Source organism: Camellia sinensis, chromosome 8 (genome assembly GCF_055761805.1).
Source record: "Camellia sinensis isolate YWXY chromosome 8, ASM5576180v1, whole genome shotgun sequence".
NCBI lineage: Eukaryota > Viridiplantae > Streptophyta > Magnoliopsida > Ericales > Theaceae > Camellia > Camellia sinensis.
In genome coordinates, this window is record NC_138968.1 from 120,411,465 (window position 1) to 120,438,129 (window position 26,665).

The 26,665-nt window shown below is 38.3% G+C and overlaps 1 protein-coding gene across 3 annotated transcripts in view; it reads right to left on the bottom strand.

The window, feature by feature from the left end:
- Positions 1 to 14,358, bottom strand: part of LOC114315288 (uncharacterized) — an 81,680-nt gene extending 67,322 nt beyond the window's left edge. For 2 of the 3 annotated variants that reach the window (XR_003647723.2, XR_014338105.1), the window contains exons 1-2: positions 14,259 to 14,358; positions 13,952 to 14,006 (exon numbers count right to left, since the gene is read on the bottom strand). The gene's annotated coding sequence lies outside the window, so the exon portion shown is untranslated. The remainder of the gene's footprint in view (positions 1 to 13,951; positions 14,007 to 14,258) is intronic. The other variant, XR_003647724.2, reaches the window with a different exon arrangement.
- Positions 14,359 to 26,665: the final 12,307 nt, after the last annotated feature.

The following is a 26,665-nucleotide window of genomic DNA, read 5'->3' on the forward strand; positions in this document are numbered from 1 at the left end:
GTCAAACTTCCGCACTTGCCATGCAGAACCAGCTCTCCACACAAGATCCTTCGCTACTGTATTGCCAAATCTGTCATTGAAATTGCTACATACGTGTCGCAAGCAATACCTATGGTACCCTCTTGGTTGAACTGCTGGATTGTTCCAAATTCTTGACACGACACTAAGCAAAGTTGTGTGTCGATCGGATATCAATGTCACCCCCTCTCGGTCACGCACACATGTCGCCTAAGCAGAGTAATGAACCAACCCCAACTCTCGATCATCTCCTTGTCAACAACGGCAAAGGCAAGAGGTACAATCTTGTCCGCAGCAGTCACTGCAGTGGCCGTAACAATCTTCCCATCGTATTTCCCGTAGAAGTGTGTGCCGTCAATGCATATCACTGGACGACAATACTTGAAGCCTTCTATTGCAGGTTTAAATGCCCAGAACACATAGTTCATGTACATTTCAATTCCGATTGAGGTAGAGTTTAAATTCGGAATCATGTCCCACATGACAACTATGCTTGGATTGAACGCCTACAATGCAGCCATATATCTAGGCAACCTTCGGTACGACTCGTCCTAGTCACCAAAGACCATTGCAACTGCCTTCGTCCTTGCAAGCCACGCTTTCTTATATGATATAGTGAATTGAAACTTCTCCTTCACGACCTCAATTATGGTAGCAATAGGCAATTCTGGTAATATCTGCAAATATAAATTATATTTGAATACATTACAGTCATAATGAAATCCTAAAAACAATAATCTAGCATGGCACTTACCGCAATTTGTGCCTTGATGAAATGAGCAATGACGTCAGACTTGAGGTTGCAATTGTCCCTATTCATTCTAGGGTACACACACTGATGCGGCGCTTCAAACCCTCTAATTTGAAAGAAATCTTTGTCTTTCAACTTCGTTGCCCGAACCCTCCAGTTGCAGCCGTGCTTGCACTCGGCCACCCAACTGTTTCCTTTGGATTCTATGACCTTGCATTCTCGATTGCGCTTTAGGTTATACAACTGAACAACATGCACTAGTCTTTTCTTATCAGTAAATATCATTCCTTTCTCCAAATGAGCAGTTTCGAAGTCCCACAATGGTCAACGTTCGACAACATCACGGCTAGTGATGGAACCATCATTGTTGAAATGCAAATTATGGTAAAAAAGGATATGGACATTTGGGTGTACCTCCTGCATATCATGATGCCCTCCAACTTCGTCATCACCGGAGTCATTGTCTGCACCTTCCCATGCGCCATCCACATCTTCCACGGAATCTTCATCACTTACTCCAACCTTGTCAAACAATGGCACTGTATCATCGGAGGATGCATAATTTTGGACAACCGTCTCCGTTGTACGTTGAACATTACAAACCGGTGGACATTCTTCATTCCAGTGGGGATATGGGGTTGTAAGAACCATCGGATTATACGTTGTCGGAGCACTTGGCCCTGCTCCGGCACTGTAATAACCATCTACGTTCTGTGATGCATTTAATTGATTATAACTCTGAGAATGATTGAATGGAGGGTAATCTTCAGGGAACATGTGTGCAGATTGTATAAGTGTATTGTCAGGGGATTGTAATTGTGTCAACATTTCCTGCCCACCGGAATTGGCATCTTTGTGCCACCAAAATTGCTCTCCTTCTCCACATAGATTTCCAAAAAATAATCAGGGTCTAATTTATGTGGGAGCTCTAAGACATTACTTAAGGTCTCATTATCTTTGATTGGCAGCAACCTATACTTCCCCCAACATGGGAGTCTACATTTAAACTCTAATGGCATGCGTACCAACCTTCGGCACCATCATAGCCTCCAACTCGCCCTATGTTATCCCCCTGTGCACATTATACAACCCCTGAAGTTCGGTGTCATACGACACACCTTCATCGCGATTGCGCAAAATCTTTCCACCCCAATAGAACATAATGCTCACAACTTCCATACCTAAACTTTGCATTCAAAGTAACTCAATTATTTCAAAATAATAAAGTAAGCACATTTGAGCCCAAACACCACATATATTACACAGGAGTGCCTTTAGGCATGGGTCTTTTGGTATTACAAAATATTGAAGTGGCATATCGACGTGAACATGGAAATGAAAGTTATGTGCTCCATATATAATAGCATCCTATATGACTTATATTTCTTGTATTATTTAGAAGGATTATCTATTTGTACATTCAAACAAAAAATCATGTGTGAGATCATTTCTCCAATTATCATGAATTAACATTTGAATTTTTTTGTTGTGATTTGTCATGATTTCTTCATCCCTTCTTACGAGCTTATGTTTTCCTTTACTTTTTGTTTTATGCTGTTATGCTTTCCCTTTGGTATTATTATTATTTTTTTAAATAATTTTTTCAATTAAAACTCTTTTTTTAGGGCTTTCATGGGTGGGTGTTTTCAAATGCTTTGAAAGAACCTTTTCCATATCTTTAATTGACATTTTGTTCAGGTTTATCAAACCTGTTTTCGTCATGTGTTTCGTGTGTAGTTGCTTTCATACTTTGATTTTTTTAATTTCACATTCTATGAAATAACATGCACATACTGTAAGAACTCTTCCCACAACCTCACTATGCACGCCATAATTTCTCATTTCATCTTCATATATTGAACCATCCATGTATGACATTATAACCAATAGGCCTTTGATATAGAAAAACTCTACTAAACTAATTCGTTATACTATAAGAACCTAATTTTACAAGCCCTAATTTTTCATACTATAACAACCTAAGAACTTCCAACAGGAAAATCCTACATTGTTCACAAGTTCAAACTCTAAACTACCATGGCCACAATTGTTCACTCTGAAACAATAGTATAAAATATTGAAATTCCAACTTTCCATGTAGACTAAAAAGTATCTTGCCTTCTAAAAACATAAACACATTAAGCTTTTGGGTCAATCGCTAATCTAATAGATTCATGTAGCTACAGATAATCAATTCACGCATGGAGTTACAACACCTCAGTTTAGAAGAAGCTCTGAGGATTGTTGAATAAACATTTGTTTTCTTAACTCCGTTTGATTGGGCTAATTACATTGATAAAGAGGTTATCTTTGCAACTTGGTAAAGTACATGCCAGTCAAATAGATGCCAGATCAAGTGCAAATCAATGACTCATGGACCCTTTGAACTTCTTTGGACTAAAAATCACCACAAGAATTAAGACCAACCAAAAAATAGACTTTATTGTGATAACAAATCAGCTACCAATTGTGCTCCTAGTCTAGAAAACATTAAGGAGCAATGCACCGATTGTTTATTTTTCCATGCCTACTGTTACAAGAATTTCGCAATTTCTTTTAATATATTTTTCTTAAAATGGCAAACCCCGTTATCCAACTAAGCATTCATGACACTCAACACATTCAAGTAATTAACTATTGAGAATTTATTAACATCAATAAAAGTTTTCGTTTTTTTTTTCAAATATTTTCACACTTTCAAATCCTTTTGTTATTTCTCATGTTTTCGAAATGTTTGAAAAAGTTTCCAATTCTATTTTCATTTCCAACCTAACTGAAAGAACGTACGGAAACGAAATTTTGATCCTATTAGAGAAGACGGGAAAATTATCACATTTTAATAACAACATTTGATTTCTTTAACATCAATTTATAACCCAAGTTTGACATCACATATGCACACCCATACAATATCACCGAACAAAGTACTAGCCAAAATAAACAAAAAACAAAAATTAATGGACCAAAAAAAAAAAAACCTGATAAAAAAAAACCTGATCATAACAATTATATGATAAACAAAAAAGGAGTGAACAGAGATACAGAAAATCGTAAACTATATCTTACGAATAACAAAATTTGTACCTTTTCAATATCCTAGTTTCAGCAATCCCTAATTTCGAAATTTAAAATCCCAAATCTGAAATGAAAACCCTCATTTATACGATACAAACCTGAATGTGGGTGTTTGCTGAAGGTGTTCCTCGTTTTGCCGGTGGTGTACTGTTGACCGTTGTTCGTTTGCTTCCTCTTCGTCATCTGTCTTCCCTTCGGAGTTCGGGTGAGTGAGAATCGCAACTGTGTTGTGTTGGATATCAAAAACGGCCTTCGTAAGTTCAAAGGGAGAAGGAGATGGGTTTTGTTAATAATGAAACGGCTTTCCGAAAACCGTTTTGTATTTATGATAAAATTATTATTTTAGGCAAACAATATTTATAAATTGAGAAATTTTTTTTAATAAAAATAAAAACGGTTTTACAAAAACTGTTTTATATAAACTCAAAATTAATTAGACGTTAAGTAAAAACGGCTTTAGAAAAACCAGTTTTACAAAGGAAAATTTTATTATTTTTTTATTCATCAAAAATGGCATTGGCAAAGCCATTTTAAAGAAAACGGGTTTGGCAAAACCGTTTCACCCTATATTGGGAATAAAGTAGAAAACACACTCTAGAGTGGGACTAAAATATTCAAAATGTCACAGTCAGGGAAATTGGCCGAGAAGAGGTTGGGTTAAGGTTGGTGATGGTGGGAAGAAAAATGAAGAAAGTTGGTGGGGGTGGTGGGATTTGAGTGAAAGAGAAAGGGAGGAAGAAGATGATAAGGTAGAGAGACAGAGAGAGAATGAGAGATAGAGAGGTAGAGAGAGTGTATCTATGAGAGTATGGGAGTGGGCTAGGTTTTTGATGAAATCAAATTTATTTTATTTTATTTTTAAGAAAGACAAAAATAAAAATAAAAATAAAAATAAAAATAAAAACATGAAAAATAAATAAACAAACAAAAAGGAATAAATTAATAAAATAAAACTGCAGCAAAATTTTTTTTTTTTTAACGTCGTGCCGCATGTGCGTGAATTCACGCTACACGTGCGGATGTGCCCCCGCACCAGATCACGCACCTGCATATAAAGCAGGCGGCGAAAAAGTTTCAAAAAATTTCCCGCACATGCAGGACCCAGGCCGCACGTGCAGAGACTGTGCCACACCACTCCCGCGCACCTGATTTTAAAGCAGTCACCAAATTGCGGAATGAAACTTTTGCCGCACATGCATCGGATTTTGCGACGCATGCTGATTTTTTTTTTTTTTTTCCTTCGTGTTTTAGAGATTAAACCATTTCTTAACCCAAGAACCACCCAAAACTTTTCAAACCATTTCTACCATCATTTTTACATCCGAAATAAATATAGCATTTCAAAAATACTTAAATGCTCAACAAAGATATAATCTTCACACGAAAACCACGGGTACCACTTTTCTCCCTAACAATATTTGTAACTTTCCCTATTCTCTAACAGGGTGACAGACTGGGTTAATTCGGTATCCAGAATCGAGGCGCATAAAGCTAACTCGACCTATGGGGCTGCCATACAGAGCTCAAGCCGGAGTGGTTTTGAAGCAAACTGCACACCCCTGGGTATTTAAACTAGACTTTAGTCTCGAAAATCCCCAACCTTTGCGTTCTAGGCTTTGCCATTTGAACTCTAGTTTTCACTGTCTCAGTTGGTCTCCTAGAAACTCACTACAAACATAGTTAGGTGGCTATACCAGACCGTCAGATGCCGTTCAGACACGGCTAACACCAAAAGAATTACACCTTTAGAGGAATTAAAGTCTCCTAGACTCCAAGTAATCACTATAGAAGATGTATTGGGTCCGTCAAGTGGACAACCTCAATCATCTTCCCTCTCTCAATACCATCCAAATAATGTTTCAATCGTTGGCCATTGAACTTGAAGGTTGTACCATTTTGTGGATTTTTAATCTCAACCACCCAATGCCAAAAGACTTCAATAACCTCATATCATCCCACCGAGACTGGAGTTTACACGGGAACAAACGCAATTTAGCATTGAACAGCCACACTTTTTGGTGAGGCTCGAAGGACTTACGAGAAATGCGTTTATCATGAAATGCCTTAGTCCTAACCTTGTAAATTTTGGAGCTCTCATATGCAACATTGCGGAGCTCCTCTAAATCATTAAGTTGGAGTTTCCGGTGGTCACTGACTTTGGCCATATCAAAATTGAACTTCCTAATGGCCCACAAAGCCCGGTGTTCTAACTCAACAGGGAGATGGCACGGTTTTCCAAACACAATCCTATATGGAGACATCCCGATGGGTGTCTTATATGTAATACAATAGGCCCAAAGTGCATCAACCAACCTAGTGGACCAATCTTTCCTATCAGGCCTCACAGTTTTCTCGAGAATGTGTTTAACCTCCTTATTAGAAACCTTTACCTGACCACTAGTCTGGGAATGGTAGGGAGTGCTAACTTTGTGAGCGATCATGCATTTGCGTACCAATGCCTCGAAGATTCGGTTGCAAAAATGTTTGCCACTGTCACTAATTATGGCACGTGGGAACCCAAAACGACAGAAAATGGTCTCATGGAGGAATTTAACCACAACTTTGTGATGATTCGTTCTGGTGGCCACTGCATTCACCCACTTGGAGACATAGTCCATAGCCACCAAAATGTATTCAAATCCAAAAGATGGTGGAAAGGGACCCATAAAGTCGATGCCCGAAACATAAAAAATCTCAACAATTAGAATAGGGGTCATCGACATCATATCTCGCCGTGACAGAGCCTATGTGTTGACAACGCTCACAAGCTCTACAAAAGTTATGGTCATCTTCGAAGATAAAGGGCCAGTAAAACCTACACTGTAAAACCTTGGCGGTTGTTTTCTACCCACTGAAATGGCCGCCACATGCATGAGTGACAAAAGGTGAGAATGTTATGGGTTTCACTCTTAGGCACACAACGCCGAATCACTTGATTCGCACAATACTTGAACAATTCCGAGTCTTCTCAGAAATAATGCTTGACTTGTGAGAAAAATCGGTCTTTGTCTTGCTTGGACCAAGTTTGAGGAATTTGACCAACTACCAAGTAATTCACTATATGAGCAAACCACGGGAGGGTCACGTGTGAAACCTTAAGAAGTTGCTCGACCGGAAACGAGTCGTGCAAGGCTAAGAGATCACTCGTGTGCTCAATAAAGATGTGGGATAGATGATCCACAACTACATTCTCAGATCCCTCCTTGTCCTAGATTTCTAGGTCAAACTCTTGAAGGAGTAGAATCCACCTAATTAACCTAGGTTTAGTCTCTTTTTTGGACAATAAGTACCACAAAGCGGTATGGTCCGTGAACACGACGACTTTAGACCCTAGGAGGTAGGACCGAAACTTATCAAGTGCAAAAATAACAGCTAGTAACTCTTTCTTAGTGGTAGTGTAGTTTAATTGAGCATCCAAAAGAGTGACTAGCATAGGACATAACATGGGGCACTTTATTCACCCTTTGGCCCAAGACGGCGCCAATGGCATAATCAGATGCATCACACATGATCTCAAATGGGAGCGACCAATCTGGTGATTTCACGATTGGGGCGATAGTAAGGGCCACTCGCAGTGTTTCAAAGGCTTTAAGACATGCCTCATCAAAGACAAAAGGTGCGTCCTTAGCAAGTAAACTACACAAAAGACGGGATATTTTACTAAAATCTTTGATGAATCGACAGTAAAAACCTGCGTGCCCTAGGAAAGACCTAACTTGACGCACAAAATTGGGTGGAGGAAGGCCTACAATGAGGTCAACCTTAGCTTTGTTAACATTTATACCTCGAGAGGACATAATGTGTCCCAACACTATACCCTCGCGAACCATAAAATGGCTCTTCTCCCAACTCCAAATCAGGTTTGCCTCAGTATATCGTGCCAACACTCTAGTCAAGTTTCTTAGGCATTCCTCAAAAGACGATCCGAACACGGAGTAGTCATCCATGAAAACCTCTAAAAATTTCCCCACCATACACCGTTGAAAAGTCGCCGGTGCATTACATAACCCCAAAGCCATGCTCCTATAAACAGAAGTGCCAAAAGGATATGTGAAGGTAGTCTTTTCCTGGTCAGCGGGGTACACCAGGACTTGATTATACCTCGAGTATCCATCAAGAAAACAATAAAAACCCTACCCCGCCAACCTTTCAAGAATTTGATCAATAAATGGCAATGGAAAATGGTCCTTTCTAATCATGGAATTTAGTCTCCTATAATCAATGCACACTCGCCACCCAGTAGTTGTTCGAGTGGGGACCAATTCTCCTTGCTCATTCTCAACAATAATGATGCCAGATTTCTTGGGCACCACTTGTGTGGGACTCACCCACTTACTATCCGAGATGGGGTATATAATACCAGCATCTAACAATTTCAACACCTCTTTCATATTGGGATTAAGCCTCCATTGCATTTTACAAGAAGGTTTGGTGTCCTCTATATAATGCATGCACACGGAGAGATCTATCCCTCTCAAATTAGCCACCGGCCACCCTATAGCACTCCGATGTGTCACGAGAACACTCATTAACTGACTCCCTGCTTTGTGGTCAAGTCACATGCAATTATGACTGGTAAAGTATCCTGAGACCCTAAAAATGCATACCTGAGTGTAGCCGGGAGTGGCTTCAACTCAAGTGTAGGTGTTGTGACTAGGGATGGTATGGCAAGGTCTCTAGACAGAGGATGAAGGGACTCAAACCGGGCTTTCCATGGAGAAAAATCCGGTGTAGAAGAAGAATTAAGGCATTCACCTCCTCAACTTATCCGTCAATAGGGTCCTCTACAAGAATGGAGGGTAAAGCCCCCTCCAGAATCCCATCCACTACATCCACAAATCACTCCTCTCTTTCATGGCGTTGTTGGGATGCTTGAAAAACACTGAGTTTCACTTGCATATTCCCAAATGAAACTTCTATAATCCCAGTACGACAATTAATACATGCATTGGCCGTAGCCAAGAAAGGTTGACCTAAGATCACCGGGATTTGTTTCCTAGAGCTGGCTATCGGTTCTATATCTAAAACCAAAAAGTCAACAGGAAAATAAAACCTATCGACTTTTACTAGCACATCCTCAATCATGCCACGTGGCACTTTGAGGGACCGATCAACCAACTAGAGACTAACAGTAGTAGGCTTCAACTCGCCAAGCCCGAATTCCTCATACACAGAGTACGGCAACAAATTGACACTAACTCCTAAATCTAACAAGGCCCTATCAATGAAATGATCTCCTATAATGCATGCAATGGTTGGGGCACCTGAGTCTTTAAGCTTAGGGGGTGTGTTAATAAAATAGAGCTTGTTCCGTGAGTAAGCTCCTTTTGGGACACGTGTGTCCTAGATTTGAGCTTTTGCAAACAAAGGTCCTTTAGAAATTTAGCATAGGAGGGTACTTGCTTAATCGCCTCCAACAAGGGGAGGTTGATTTTAACTTGTTTAAACACCTCTATCATTGCTTCTATGGATGCCGCCTTCTTATTAAAAGGGGATAGTGAATCAAGGCATTGGGGAAAGGGTGCCTTAGGCACATATGATGCCTTAGGCTCATGTGAAGTGCTAGGGACAAAGCCATCCCCCTTAGGTGTCTCTCCCTCACCCTTGCTCTCTTTGGGTTGACCACCGTGATCACCCTTCTTAGCCTTAGTTGCATCAGACGCAACTGGCTGAGCTCTAAATCCCTCCCACTTCTCAAGGTAATCACCGCTTGCACCTGCTCATGGTGCTTTCCATTCCTACCTGAACTCTCTGCCCCATATTGACCCTTAGGGTTGGCCACAGTTTGACTCGGTAATTTTCCCTCCTCTCTCCTATCCATGTTATTAGCCATTTGACCCAATTGGGTCTCTAGCTTGGCAATGGAGTTGTATGGGAGTGAACTATTGGTGCTAACCTATTAAGTTCCGAGAGAACTTCTAACACCTGAGTCTCAAAGGCGGAGTTGCCTTGAGGAACAGGCAGGGGTTGTGGTGGTCGGTAAGGTTGTGGTGGTCGGTAAGAAGATTGGTTGGCAAAATTATTAAAATTCTGTCTTGGTGGTGGAAGATTATAAGAAGTGCTTTGTGAAGGAGGTCTCCATGAAAAATTAGGGTGATTTTTCCATCTCGGATTATATGTATTGGAATATGGGTCATTACCCGGGTTGGAGAGTCTTTGAGCCGGGTTCACATGCTCTTGGACTAATTTCGAAAATTGTGATGCCGAAAGGCACTCACTCAAGTCATGAGCAAGGCTCGCACAAATAGCACATGCCTCGTGAAATTGAGGCTGATCTTGCTGTGTAGGGGCATATTCCGCAACTAATAATTGGTCCATGTTGTGGGACAACGCCTCTACTTGTTGGGCTAACTCTAGATTTTGCCCCAGCTCATAAATACCCCCTCTTTTCGGGGCTCCAACTACTGGTTGCCAGACTTGCCGGGCTGCAGAGGCATTGTGAAGGGAATTATCACTTAAGTTCTCAAATAGTTGCCTTGCGTCGGCATCATTTTTTGACATGAATTTCCCACCACAAGAAAATCCACCATTTGGCGATGAGGCTCAGTTAAGCCATAGTAAAAGGTTTGAACAAGTTGCCAATCAGGCACTTGGTGGTGGGGACACTGTTGGAGAAGGTCACGAAGTCTTTCCCATGTCTCATGAAATTGCTCGCCATCAATTTGAGCAAAATTGGTGATGGCTCGCCTGAGTTGGTTTGTCTTACCAATGGGAAAGTACTTTTCCAAAAACTTCTGCTGTAATTGGTCCCAAGTTGTGATAGAATTAACAGGTAAGGAGTTTAGCAAGTGTTTGGCTTTGTCCTTCAGTGAAAAGGGGAATAATCGCAACATTAGGACCTCATTGGTGAAATTCTAGATCCTCACTGTAGAGCGAATTTCCAAAAATTCATGCAGATGTTTGTAAGGGTCATCATAAGCTAGTCCATGGAATGATGGGAGTATTTGTATGGTGCTGGACTTAATCTCATAAAGAGCAGCGGTGTTGTCAGGTAACTGGATGCATAATGGTGATGTATATGTAGTGGGTGTGAAGTAATTCTTAAGGGTCTGGTTGGGCCCATTTAGGCCATTCGAATTCGCCATCTCAATTGGTTCGAGGTAGGCGTATGGATATTCAAGCCTAGGAACACAGGAAGAGGCTCTAAGTTTCCTAAGAGTCCTTTCTAGTTCAAGGTCCAAATTCCACAATTTAGGACGACAAGAACGGCGCCTGTGCATACACTACTCACACACACATACACTAAGTTTCGACTCTGTGCACTAAGTTATGAAAACAGAATACCAAAGCAGAAAATATTCATAGCGGTTAAAGGAAAATGCTTGACTCGTCTTGCGGGTGCTTCACGTGTAAACCGTTGTCTCCAATCCACTTCAGCTCTTTCTATCTTTTTAGCACTTTGGTGCTCTATTTGTGAATATTTGCTTCTATTTTTTATTTTTTATATTTATTTTTAAGTACTTTGGTACTGCGATTTTTGTTTAAAACTTGGTTGTGCTTCGCTTGCACTTCAGTGATGGCTCAATTGCAAACACTTTGCACACTTAGCAACACTAAAATATAAAATCCTAAACTAAAAATTAAAATAGAAATGTAACTTTAAATTACTCAATTTCGCCAAAAGTCCCTAGCAACGGTGCCAAAATTTGATGGGTTGTTTCACACACCAAAAATAAACACTAAATTATACCAAATTCTTTTAGAATAATGGCAAGTCCAGATATCGATCCACAGGGACAAATGGGAAATTAAACAAATTTAACTATTAAATTCCTAAATTAATTTTGATAAAAAGATTGATTGTTCATAACCTAATAATAATTAAATTAAACAAAACAAATAAATTAGCAATTATAAATAAAGATGAATTTACTGATTTGGGGAAAAACCTGGGGCAATGAGTTCACCACTAGTTACGTAAATAAGGTTTCAATTTGAAATTAATTATGCTATGGTTCGAACTAAATAATACTTCGCAACTACAAGTTCAAAACATTTATCAAAAGAGTTATCATATTCAATATATAGGCACGAACCATCTCAAGTAGTACGAGTTGTTCGCTCTAAACTAGGGTAGCAAAACGACTCATCCCTCGTAGTATGGCTCGTCACATAACTTGAATATGAAAGAAAAGAAAACCAGTGTATGGAAAGCATTCAACAATCACAGAAAGCCGAATACTCGAAGAAATAGTGGAAAATAAATATTTGAAACTTCTAAAATACCATACAATTGTTCAAACCTTTACATAATCAAAAACCAAAAGGAAAACCAAATTACATAGCTAGGGTTTCATCAAAACCCTAGAAAAGAAGAGCCTAGCCACTCATGGAGGAGTGGGAAGAGGTGGAAGAGATGGAACTCTCCATGGCAATTGGCTTTGAAGATTGAGAATCACCTTTTACCAAACCCTAGCCTCCTCTCTCTCTTGGAATTTTTTAGAACCCTATTTCATCCTATTTTCTGTCTTTTTATACCTCTACTGTCTTCCAAGCAAGTTTAAAACAGCGGCACAATTTCCGAGGCACGGCATGCGGGAAGGGGTGCCGAACGTGCGGGAAGCTAAGACTCTATTTTGCTGCGAGGTAAAGGCCGCACGTGCGGGGATGGGCCTCCACACGTGCGGGAAGCAATTTTCTGCGCATTTTATGCTCTCACTATGTACAAACCTGATTGACATTGAACATGCATAAAATGTATAGTTTGTCAAGTAAGTAAAGTTACGAGATTTTAATTAACGGCTTCAGTGTTGCACAATTCGGCCTTAATCAACCATCAACCACTTGGTTCAACTCATTAGGCACAATATGTAAAATGCCACCACTTGGGTTCCAATCACTACCATGCATGAGTGTCGGGCTACAACCTACTCATCCAAATATCAGTATCATGTTACAATCCATTTTATGTTTTTAGATTGGGCTCATTTTGAAAGAATAATTGTGTGTTAAAGATGACATTGGTTTTGTTTGTTATAAATCCTACACACACACACACACACACACATATATATCCTAAGATTAAGTTGGAATAAACCCTTCCCTTGTCTTAGTTATAATAATCCCCTCCCTTGTCTTAGTTTTACATGAACCAAACAAATTTGGATCAAATTGAAGTACACCGAACCATATGAGTATGTTGGATCAAAAAGATGTATTAGAGAAATCTGTAATTTGTACGCTGGCACAAATTGAATCCAAAAAGAGCAACACAAAACACAAGATGTACTTAATAAATTTATCCAAAATCAATTTATTTATTTTATTTTATTTTTGTTTTGAAAAGGGTAGACAAATTCATGTTGGCTTGAAACATAATAATAATCTCCACCTAGTACGTTTGTGCCTTCCCATGTCTTCATTTTTTTCATGTCCCCTATTGTCATGTCAATGTTCAACTTGTGTGCATCATTCCTTGTACATATATCACTCAATATGGGATGTTTTATTTAAGTTGGCTGTTTCATATGTGCATCATGGTGTGTGCATATCCAAAAGGAGCCAAATTAGTGGACGTGCACTCTACACAAATTACACTTGCATCCCATCAAATTGCCTTGCCTACTCAATTTCGGAATCTCATTTTTTTTTTTATTATACATAAGCAATAACAAGTATTTGATCACCTTCGGCTAGTGCAATTGCTATGAAAAGAGATTTTTCTCTCAAATAATTGGCTCGCTCCAAAGTAAGACCCTCTACAATGAACCGACAATCTTCAAACCGAAACTCAATGATCGTCACCCAATCATATGGGTTGGCCTAATCTCACAATCTTCAAGATGTCCAAATTATGTTTCTTACTAAGTATGCAACATTACTACAACAGTAGAGTAGCTATTTGATTGAACAATTAAAATTGAACTACACACTAAATTACATAATAAAAAAGACAATAAATAAAATACACATTACCAAATAAATCAGAGAACTTTTAAATTTTCCCCAAAGAACAATGTTTCATACAAGCTAAATATGCATCATCATGAGATAGAGTAGCTATTTACCGAACAATTAAATGGAAACTAAACAGTAAACTACACATTTAAAAAAAATGTATCTAATTGAATAATAAATAACATATTCAGCAAGGGAAGTAAAGAATACCTTACTTTAATTTTTCCAACTTCACTCATGCCATAACCAATACTTCCAAATAAACCTATTTTATTACCAATGAAAGAAATACAAAAATATTTACTTTGGATTAGGGAGAAAAAAATATGAAAGAATTTACTCTGGTCTCTGGTCTAGAACCAGGGATTAGTTAATATATACTAATCAAAATAATGTTTATAAGTAATAAACAAAACGATAATGGAAATATTAAACCTGAGGATCTAGATCAAGATGAAGTGAAGGAAAATAAAATGTAATACAGATCAAAGCAGTGAAAATCAAGTAAGAACATTACCTGAAGGTTGAGGCGGCATTTCTCGCCGGAGTAGAGAGAGGACAAACCCTACCTCTTTGAAATTATAAAAGTGAATTGTAGAGAATCAATTGTTCTGGTCTAGGTATGTATGTGTTATATATACAGCAAGATTAATGCTATTTTAAAAAAAAAAAAAAATCATGCGTCATTTTTATATATAATAACTTAAAATTTTCATTTCAAAATAAAATTTTATTAAATATGAATTTGTTTATAAAAATAATATTAATATATTATTTTAAAAAATAATTATATGAATTTATAATATATAGTTTTTCATTCATTTTTGGGGTGTGTTATATAAGTATATTTTTTGTCTTTTTATATTTTTTGGATCCAACAATGATTTAGACCACTAATTTTGGTGCTCTAATGGAGCACTAATGACATGGCAATGAACAAAAAAAATAAAATAAGAACAAATCAAGACTAAAACATCACATCACTGTGGGTGGAGCCCACTGCCAACTCATTAGAGTTACCTTTAGAGCTAAAAAATTAGAGCTCCAAAGCATTTTTTTTTTGGATCACATCACCTCTATACTTTTGTACACATCTTTTCGTAAAAATTAAAAAAAATGCACTTATTTAGATTATTTCAAACAATCCAATGCAATCACTATAATATGACAAAGAAATAGAGCCTCACATAATTGATTATGTGACAAATTAAAAACTGACACTTATCATTTCACATTATTGGGAATAAAATTGTAGAGATTTTATTAAGGATCTTAAACATTTTTTGGTTAAGTTTGTAGTCAAAAAGTAAAAAATTATTGTAAATTATCACACTACTCTCTAATTTGGCTTGTTTTGGGAATTAGCTAAAAATGTTTTTGCGTGGTTAGAGTTTTTCAAAAATATTTTTTAGAAAATTTTATTCTCTTGTTTTTCGTATTTTTTTGTTTTTATTAAATTTTTTTAATATTTTAAGCAATTTTTTTTTTAATTTTTAGACATAACTAACATAAATATAGCTAAAGAGTAAAAAATTTGTGAAAAAAACATTTTAAAAATTCACTACATACCAAAAATACGAGAATTCAGTACATTTTTTTTGTATTTTTATGAATTTATTTATTTTTTAAAATATTTTTTCACAATTTTTTTACTTTTTAGATACATCTAAGTAATGCGCATCTAAAAAAGTAAAAGAAATGTTTAAAATGTTAAAAATATTTACTAAAAACAAAAAAATACGAAAATAAAAAAATTCAATTTTCAAAAAACTTAATCTAAAAAACTCAAATCAAACGCACTGAAGATTTTTTTTTTTTTTTACAAAAAATATAAAGGTGATATAACCCAAATAAATCAATAAGCCAATAAATTGACTATTTTTTTTTAATTACCAAAATAAACCTTTATACACATTTTTTTTATTATAAAAAATTCATAAAAAAGTCAATAATTTAAATTAAAAAGAAAATAACAATCAATACGCCACCTGACAGTGGATTGGCTTTATTGCTTAAATAGTTGGTGTTTTAGAAAGATGGTTAAATTTATTTTTTTTTGGTTGACTTTTTGAAAAAAATTTGTAAAAAATGTGAGAGATAATATAATTCAAAATGAGTTAAAAGATAGAAAATGACTTTTAACCCACTTCTTAAAAATAAAAAATTATAAATATCTTTCGTTGTAATTTGTCGTTTAATATATTTGATAAAAAAATTAAATATCTTTCTATACGATAATTTTTATCTCATAAATATTAAAATATATTACTGATATCATTAAAAACTATTAGGTTATTTAATAATTGATTCATAAAAACAGTTATTTGTATGCTATTATAAATCATTTGTAATTTATCTTTCTTTTCCTCCCCCATTCTTAACTCTCTATCAATAAAATCTTTTTTTAAATTAGGATTGGGATTCAATCAAATTCAATTGAGAAAATTTGAGGGGCTTGTGAGATTCATCATGAATCCCATTTCGATAGTCGAAATTACTTATTTTGTAAAAGTTTCCGTGTATATCATTTATAGGAAAAAAAAAAATAGATTGATTCAATAATTATTTTTTCCTCCACCATTCTTAATATAATAGTGTAATGTTTATACCAAAAAAAATTGTATTAAAAAAATAAAATAGTACCAAAAAAGTATATATTTATGAAATATAATTTTTAATATTAAAATATAATTTTAATATTTATAAAATATATTTTGGGTAAATTACATTGACACCTCTTGAGGTATGGTCTAATTACCCACCCCTGACGTTTTGGAAATTATATTCCCACCCTTGTGATTAATAGTCTGATTTCACAAACCTTTTTGCTTATATAAAAGGTAATAACTCTTAGTAGAAAAACAAAGGAAATTACATTAAAAAAAAGGTAAAGGAAAGGGAAAAAAAAAGATAAAGTAAAACAAAGCAAAGCAAAGCAAAAAAAGAGGATGCATAAGTTTAATGCCTTCATCCCGTCTAAATAATTACAATGACAGAGGGGGTTAGTGTAATTTTTCAAACGTCAGGGGGTGATATGTATTAAATCCAAACCTCAGGGGGTGTAAGTGTAATTTATTCATATATTTTAATATGAAAATATGTAATGCATTTATTAGGTGGTATAAGGCCAAATTTGATAGTAATGCAACAAGGATATTTGTGGAATTTTACATTGTTACTCTCACTCCTATCTCTCAAAACAAACATGAACTATTGATAGTTTACTGGTTATCAAACAAATACAATTTTTCTTAGTTCACTTATTAATAATTCCCCTAACCTACCTCTGAAAATAAACAGGCCCATAATCTTTTCATTTTAATGCATTTTTCTCCAAAAAAATTCATAGTCTATTTTCAAAAAAATATTATTGTTCATTTTTTTTAAAGACAAAAGCAATAAATAAAAATATTACGATTATCAAATTGGTCTAATTTTTTTATGAATGATATATTAGACCGTACAAAATGAACAATTCGATTCACTAAAATGGAACTCATGATGAGACCTATAAGTTCTAAAATAATTATAATACATGTGAAATCTTTTTAATACAACTATGACTCCCAAAAAAACAATTTGCACCACAAAGAGAGGAGGGAGTTGCACCCTTGAAAATATCATATGGTATGTGGAGATTATTTATTAATGGATTTTATTAGGGGCATTTGTTAAGAATGTATTAAATCATTTTAACAAACCTACTATTATAGAAAATTGAAAATGTTAAGTTGTTAGAGATCAAAATACAATTTTCTTTAATTCTCTCTATTTTAATATTTTATATACTTTTCATAATGAATTTTAATTTAAACATTTTTTATTCATATAATTGAATGTCTTTTATTTTTGTTAATGACATTTCCTGACTTTTTTTTTTTTTTTTTTTTGTGTTTAATTTTTAAATTTCAATCATAAGGCTCTCGTAGCATGAATGCGACAATCCCTTTACGCTAGAGGATACAGACACACCATGAACGATGCAAGCTAGAATATAGATTTTTAGCCAACAAGACAATCTGGAATAGACAAGGAAATGATGAGCAAAAGATATAAAAAAGCCTCCGAGATATGTTAAAGGTTAACTTCTTCATCCCCCTCCTCTCTCTACACAATCAATCTACTCTATCCTGACCCGATCGTCAGAGTGTCCGTCGGAAGATCATCTCTCCCCTTTGGACCTTTTTGCAGGCACACTTTGTGGACATCAAGGCCAGCAGATCCGTTAGAAGCGTGGATCAACCTGACGTATCCTCCATCGAAACCGTTACATCATCAAGAATAAAGGTAAGTGAGACAGACAAATTGGTTTTCTATCACCACTCCCTCAAAGGATAGACCTTTTAGCATTTGTGCAAATCCAACCATTTCAATTTTAAGATCCGTAGATTAGATCACCTATATAAAAAGTCCAGTTGATTGAATATTAATATGTAATTATATAATCATGTTATATTTATTCTAAAAAAATAAAAGATAAATATATTTGGTTGAAGCACCAATAAATCTCAAATAATGATCTTATGAACTATTTCGTCCTTCATTTTTTCTTATGGATCCAAATGTCTCATGCTAGTGTGAATTACATGAAGGATCAAATATTAACACGAGTGTGTTATTTGTTGATGGACAAATGTGAATTTTCTTAGAATGTTAAATTTATTAAACGTAACAGTTCGAAAAAACTTCTTAGTGCATTTTTCTCAAACGTAACATTATAATGTAACATTTTGAAAACGTAATACTCCAATGTAATACACCAAAAAACTCCTTGATGTACTTTTCTCAAATGTAACAACATAACATTTCTCAAAAACTCCTTAGTGTATTTTTCTTAAACGTGATATTTCAATCAGTGTAATACTAAAAAATTCTTTAGTGTACTTTTCTCAAACGTAATACTCCAATTAATGTAACACACTAAAAAATTTCTTAGTATACTTTTTTCAAACGTAACAATATAACATTTAAAAAAAATCTTTAGTGTACTTTTCCCTAACGTAACACTCCAATAAATGTGACAAACTAAAAAATTCCTTGGTATGTTAAAAGCCAACTTTTTGGCTTTTTTTTTTTTTTTTTACTTTTTTTAAAAAAAACATGTAAAAAAGTAGAGAGGTGATGTGACCTAAAAAAGCTAAAAAACTAGCTATTTGACTTTTAACCCAATTGCCAAAACATACCAATGTAACATTCTAAAAAAATCTTCTTAGTGTACTTTTTCCAAACATAACACTCCAATCAATGTAACACATAAAAATTTCTTAGTATATTTTCTCCAAACGTAACACTTTAATGTAACACACTTAAAAACTCTAACTTTTCTCAAACGTAACAATGCAACATTTCTAGTATACTTTTCCCAAATGTAACACTCCAATTAATGTAATACTAAAAAATTTATTACTGTATTTTTTTTCAAATGTAACACTCCGATATAATATACTAAAAAACTCTTTAATGTACTTTTTTCAAATGCTACAACGTAACATTTCAAAAAAAAAAAAAAAAACTCTTTAGTGTATTTTTTCCAAACTTAACACTCCAATCAATGTAATACACAAAAACTCCTTAGTGTACTTTTTTTTAAACGTAGTACTTGTACGGGAAAGAAATACTCCTTCTCGCATAATCCTGTTGACCAAGTCCACGCTCCTCCGTACGACGTCGCTTTATCACCTGAAAACACAAACGTCAGCTAGCTGGCGGGTGTGTGCCGGAAACCCCTCCGATGCCTAAGTCAGAAAACTTGACAAATAGACAAAGCTCTTATGTTCTTAGAAAGCAAAACTGTGTTGTTTTTTAATTACCTCTCCCAAGGTGATGTTTGTGAGCTTTTATAAGTTTCCTGTGGCACAATCCTGATAGGACTTGTACTCCTCCATGCAGAGTCCTCCTAGGTTTCATACTCCTAAGGATAATGCTTATCCTTTTACACCCCCCTCACTGCTTAAACCAAGTGAGATGGTTTGTACCATGGCCGGACTACCACCTGACCGAAATAACTCTGGCTATGCTGAGCCACAGAGAAGGCCGAACCATCCTTAGTTCGGTTCTCACCTTCTACTCCTTATCTCGATTTTCTCTCGTTCAGCCATGGTGTGCTTAGACCAAACCTCCGAATAACAAGTTCTGACCGATCTACCCATAATACGCGACCGGACCAATCTCTAAGACCGGACTAACTGTGAGGCCGGACTAACCTTAAGTTACCTTCAGACCGGAGTAGCTTCATAATCCTTGGGCCGGTGTAACTATTCCTCTTGGGCCGGAGTAATCATTACGGCCTTTTTACTCCGTTCTTCGCACTTTGGACCACAAAGCCCAACTCACAACGTGGCCCAATTTTTCCCAAAAATTACCCACTCAATTGCCCCTTAATTCCATCTGCACCGCATGATTGGGATTACCAGTCCAACCGAGCTGAAGTTATTAAGCCTTTCCAGCCGAGCTAAAAAACCCTTTAGCTTCTCCGGCCGAGCTAATTTTACTTCGGGCTTCTCTTCGTCCGGTCAAAATGTCTCTTCAATCACAGCGACTGTAACGCTTCCCTTTCCAATGACACGTGGCAGATTCTGATAGGCCAAGGACGGCTGTCACGCCGTCTTTCGTACTTCGCGAATTTTGAACAGTCCCGCCCAAATTTTGGGCTTTCTAACAAAAACAATCCCTGAGGCTAGGTCCCTTCACTTTTGCCCTTCACTTTCTTCATTCTCTTCGAGTTCTTCGTTTTTCTTGTAACTGTGAAGTATACTCCGTGCGTGCCTTCTTTTACCGTTGCTGCTTCCATTTAGATCTTCTTCAATCTGGTAAGCAAGCCTATCCTTCTTGCTCTGTTTTGCTTTCGCATCTGTATATCTTGTTTTGTATGTTTTTTGCCAACATTTTGCCCATTTCTGGTTCGCTTTGTGTACTTTTATGAAAAAACCAGTAGAACTCATGTGTGTATGAACTATTCTGTAGAAAACTAGTTTTAGATCCAAAATCACATAGCAACCGAACTAGGATACTGTTTGTCCCATATTGGTAGATCACTTTAGACAATAACCGAAATGAAGCTTGTATAAATATCAATAGCTTCAATGAGTCACCAACTCCTGATTCACTTTAGCCGAAATAAGATCACCGAACGAAGTATGAACATATTAAACTGAGAACCTCGGTCCTCAACCGAGCTAAGCTTTTGGGGCTAAGCCAGCTTTCTAAGTTTCTGAACCAAACTCAGTAAGCTGCCCCTAGAGGCTCAGTCGAAGTAACAACACTCATAGTTGAACCGATTTGGGCCTTCGGGGCAAATCCAGCTTTCTTAGTTCCTTAGACCAAACTCAAAAAGCTGCCCCTAGACTGTGAACCGGTCTAAAAGAATTTGTTTCCAAAGCCTAAGTGCCGAGATGATCATCAGATCCGGTTTAATAAGAACCCTGCTCGAACCGAGCTTCCATGCATTTTCCTTAACCGAGATAGTACCTGCCCCCGAAGCCGAAGTAGGGCTCTTTTACCTTGATTTCAATTTTGTAGCACGGTCCAGTGATCTGTGCTTAACCCCTTTGTTTTTTACTTTGCAGACTTAGGTTGCCCCAGGCACTCCTCCGTGCGCTCAACCGAGCTACTGAGCACATTCTCTCGACCGAACTTAATTTATTAGTAACTTATAAATTAAATGGGGAAGTATAGGTATTTGGTAGATACTCCGGGCGGTTTAGCCGAATTCAGGAAGGACTATAACATACCTGATGATGTCCACTTGACTTTAGCCAAAAAAGATGTTATCCCATGGGATAACGAAGGCTTCGTCCCCTTCACCCTTCTATCCATTATAGAAACCGGACTACGGTTTCCCGTCCAACCATTGATCTGTGAATTCCTCAGGCAAACTAGATTATGCCCTACCCAACTGTCCACCAACTCATACCGCATCATTATGGGAATAGCCGCACTGAACCACCAAACCGGACTAAACCTAGGCCTGTCCGAAATTTTCCATCAATATTCCATCGGCTCAAAAGAAGATGGGTGGGTCTATTACCTTAGGATACGCCGCCGTCGAGAGAAGATAACTAAACATACACCGGACAAAGACGTAAATGACGACGACTTTTTCTGGGTCTCTGGGAACTTTGAGGATTTTCAAGCCCAAATTCCTGGCCGACCTATAAATTGGAAAAAAGGAGAGCCCGGTAATTCAACTTCGGTCTAATTTCTTGCACTTATTTACTTCGGCTTTGCTAGTCTATCAACCGAACTAACAGTTGTCTCTTTTGTTTCGTAGATTCCGCCCATCTCCATTCCTTGTACAGCTATCCCAACCTTGCAATTTTGTGAGCCGCACTACGAATTAAAGAGAGGAGCTGGGCTAAGCTTCTAAACTTTGAGCCGACCTACCGGTACAGCGGTCGTCGAAAAGCCAGAGTCACTGACTTTCTTCTTGAAGAAGCACCTGAACGGGACCCAACCTTGCCCGAAATATGACTTATCCCATTAACTGCTGAAGAAGAGATGGTAAAGAAAAACCGACTAAGGGCGCTTCTGACCGAGACAAGCAGGCCCGAAGTACCATCACCCAGCCAAACGCAGCCTGCCGTTGTGGCGCTCCCCACGCAACAGCCGTCTTCGTCGCGCCGAACCAAGCGCGCCCGAACCATCGAGACCGAACCAAGTTTGGTTGATGAAGATGAGACTGTTATTCCACCAATCTTGCCCCCGAGCCCCCAACCGGAGCCTTCTGACCGAACCATCGGCAGCTGGGCACCAAAACTTACTTTCAACAACCGAGACATCCGAGATACAGATTCGGTTGTTGCGGAGAAAGACCACCTGTTGGCCATCAACCTGGCCAAGAGTGTGTGTCTGCCCAAAGACATGGAGCATCACCACAAACAATTAACCACCGAGCTGAAATCCATCCGGTCTACGACTAAATCCATGATTCTGGTAAGTAACTTCGGTCATTTTTCTTTCTATTTTTTCTTTATCTTTTCAGCTTCTACTTCGGTTAAAGGAAATCTTTGTTTTGTCAGGCCATTCAGAAAAACCAAATTACTCATAGGAAAGTGTTGGAGCTTAGGAAAGTAACCAGGCAAGCAGCGGTGGAAGCTGAGGCAAAAACGGCCGAGCTGGATGAGGCCAGAAAGGAAATGGCCGAGCTAAGGGCTGAGAACAACAGGCTGACCGAAGTAGTTAATTCGGCAGAGGCAGAAAGGCAGAAGACTGCCATAGCTCTGAAGGACAAATACCTGCGCGAGCTGGTGAAGCTTGAAAGAAAGAAAGATGCCGAAATAAAGGAGAGGGCAAAGGAAGCTGACAAACAAGGCTTCAAGAGGGCAGAGGATGCTTATGCCCAACAATGCAATGCTGCCAAGGAGCTGTTCTTTAAGTGCGGCTGGAGGGCAGCCGTTGAGAAGCTCGGTCATGATCCTCAGACCGAGGTTTTCAACCCTCCAGCCTACTTCATACCGAACTCCCTGAAGGAATACGCCAATGCCATGCAACAGTAGTTTCTTGAGGGCTCAGACTCAGATGAAGACTCTGCCCCTGAGGATACTCCGGTTGTGAATGTAGATCAGGTAGTTCGGTCGGAGCTTAGGGTGGAAGATCTAACTATTGATCAACCAAGTGAGACCGTGGTTTCGACCGAACCCATTCTTGCGGCTGAAAACGTCATTCCGTCTGAAACCGGTCTTCAAGAAGCCGATGCTGCCTTTGACGCCGAGATAGAAGAACTCTTCTCTTGATTTTTTTATTTTCTTTGTTGTTATCTTTTCTCTGTAACCGAACTATGCCCCTTCTGTAATGGTTTTTCAATGAATGAAAATTTTGCTTGAACTCTTATTCCGGTTTCGATTCGTATGCTTCTTCTTTTGTAATGCCTTCTATTACTCGACCTTTTATTTCGGTTTTGGTTTGTTAAACTATCCCTTACCAGCCAACCACTCCTTAGCCGACATAACTACTTCGGCTGAGGAGTACACAGTTTTGTTAATCCAGCCAACCACTCTTCAGCCATACCCTTACTTCGGGTGAAGAGTAACAAGAGTTGGTTTATGCCAGCCAACCACTCTTCAGCCATACCCTTACTTCGGCTGAAGAGTAACAAGAGTTGGTTTAGTCCAGCCAACCACTCTTCAGCCATACCCTTACTTCGGCTGAAGAGTAACAAGAGTTGGTTTATTCCAGCCAACTACTCTTCAGCCATACCCTTATTTCGGCTGAAGAGTAACAAGAGTTGGTTTATTCCAGCCAACCACTCTTCAGCCATACCCTTACTTCGGCTGAAGAGTAACAAGAGTTGGTTTAGTCCAGCCAACCACTCTTCAGCCATACCCTTACTTCGGCTGAAGAGTAACAAGAGTTGGTTTATTCCAGCCAACTACTCTTCAGCCATACCCTTATTTCGGCTGAAGAGTAACAAGAGTTGGTTTATTCCAGCCAACCACTCTTCAGCCATACCCTTATTTCGGCTGAAGAGTAACAAGAGTTAGTTTATTCCAGCCAACCACTCTTCAGCCATACCCTTACTTCGGCTGAAGAGTAACAAGAGTTGGTTTAGTCCAGCCAATCACTCTTCAGCCATACCCATACTTCGGCTGAAGAGTAACAAGAGTTGGTTTATTCCAGCCAACCTCTAAGTTCGTTTTTCCAGCTGACTTAGAATAATGTTTGGTTATTCCGACCAAACGTCCTGCAACCTGGATTTTTATCCTGGGCTTAGGAAGGTTGGTTTAATCCAGCCAACCTCTAAGTTAGTTTTTCCAGCTAACTTAGAATAAAATGCTTGCAATGTGCTTAATTTTTACTAAAGCTATCTTTTGCAAAGAACAACTCGTGCTAAAAAGAATTGCTAGTTTTATTGAAAAAAGAATTTTTACATATGTTTGAAAAAAAGAAAAGCTAAAAGTAGAATAACTTGAGATTGGCCGTGTTCCATGGCCTAGGGATTGCTTTGCCGTCCTCATCTTCTAGGTGGTATGCCCCTTTGCCTGCTAACCCAACCACCTTGTAAGGACCTTCCCAGTTTGGCCCCAACTTTCCATCTCCTGGGGTCAAGGTGTTTCCCATTACTTTGCGCAGTACCCAATCGCCTATCTTGAATTGTCTTGGATGCACCTTTTTGTTGTATTTTCTGATCAACTCTTGTTGGTATGCGGCGATGTGAACCAGTGCTTTGTCTCTTCTTTCTTCTGCAAGGTCAAGTTCCAATGTTATGGCTTCTCCATTCAAGTCTGGATCAAAATTTTCGCTTCGAATTGTGGGGAGGCCAACTTCTAGTGGGATTACTGCTTCCATTCCGTAAGCTAAGGAGAATGGTGTTTCTCCTGTCGATCGCCGAGGTGTGGTGCGGTAAGCCCATAAAACATGAGGAAGTTCATCCGCCCACTTGCCTTTTGCCTTTTCTAGCCTTTTCTTTAGTCCATCCAAGACGACTTTATTTGATGCTTCTGCTTGCCCATTTGCTTGAGGATATGCCGGTGTAGAATTGTAGAATTCTATCTTGTACTCTTCACAAAAGCTTCTGAATATCCTGCCGTCGAACTGAGTTCCATTGTCTGAGATTAGGGCTTTTGGTATGCCAAAACAAGTGATGATATTCTGCCAGACAAACTTCTTCACGTCTTTTTCTTTGATTGATGCCAATGCTTCTGCTTCCACCCATTTTGTGAAGTAGTCTGTTGCTGCGAGAAAGAACTTCCTGCCGCCAGGTGCTGTTGGAAGTGGTCCTACTATGTCCAAGCCCCACATTGCGAAAGGCCATGGGCTAGTTAATGGTAGGAGTTCTCTTGCTGGTTGATGTATTTGGTGTGCGAATTTTTGACATTTCTCACACTTCTTCACATATTTCTCTGAATCTGCCTGCATATATGGCCACCAATATCCTTGCGAAATGGCCCTGTAAGCTAGCGATCTTCCCCCTTGATGACTTCCACATACCCCTTCGTGTATTTCAAACAAGAATGCTTCCACTTTGCTGGGATGGACGCACTTGAGGTAAGGCCCAGAGAATGACTTCTTGTATAATGCCAAAGATGGAGATAGCCAAAATCGCTGTGACTTCGCTCTTATTCTGTTGGCTTCTTTTTTTCCATCTGGTAGGATGCCGTCTTTTAGGAACAGGATGATGGGATCCATCCAAGAGGGGCCTAATTCTGCGCAACATACCTCTTCTGCTTCGGGGTCTTCTATACTTGGTCTTGGTAAGTAGTCGATGAGTAATGGATGAGGTATGGAGGAGTCTTCCATTGAGGCGAAGCCTGCCAGTTCGTCCTCTCTACTGTTTTCCTCCCTGTCGATTTGTTCTATCCTTACTACATCAAACTTTTTGATCTCTATTCTGACCAATTCTTGGTACTTGGCCATTCTGTCATCCTTTGCTTCGTAGTCGCCAGAAATTTGGTTTACCACCAGCAGAGAGTCACTGTACACCATTAGTTCGGTGGCCTTCATGTAGTATGCTGATTTGAGTCCTGCAAGAAGCGCTTCATATTCTGCTTCATTGTTGGATGCTGGGAAGCCAATGTTGATTGCTTGCTTTACAACCAAGCCGTCTGGAGAGATGAGGACAATGCCAAGTCCTGCACCATGCCGGTTGGATGCTCCATCCACAAAGAGCTTCCACATCTCTCCAACAAACAACTTCCAGCAAATGGAAGGGTCAGATGATGTCGTGGGGTCAAGAGTAGTGTTTTCTCCCATGTCCATGCTTGCAGTCTGCCCCTCGCCATCTAATTGGACTGTTGGTGAGTCTTGGTCTGCTTGGTTTGCCTCCTCCTTGCTGCCTTTATTCTGGTCTGCCTTATGGTCTGACTGAGTGCTTTCTATTAGGGGTTGCGCTATTCCGGCGTCAACTTCCATCTCTAGTTTTGTTGTGTCAGTTAAGTCGACTGGGCAGAGATGATGGCTGCCAGGAGTAAACTCCGCGACGAAGTCTGC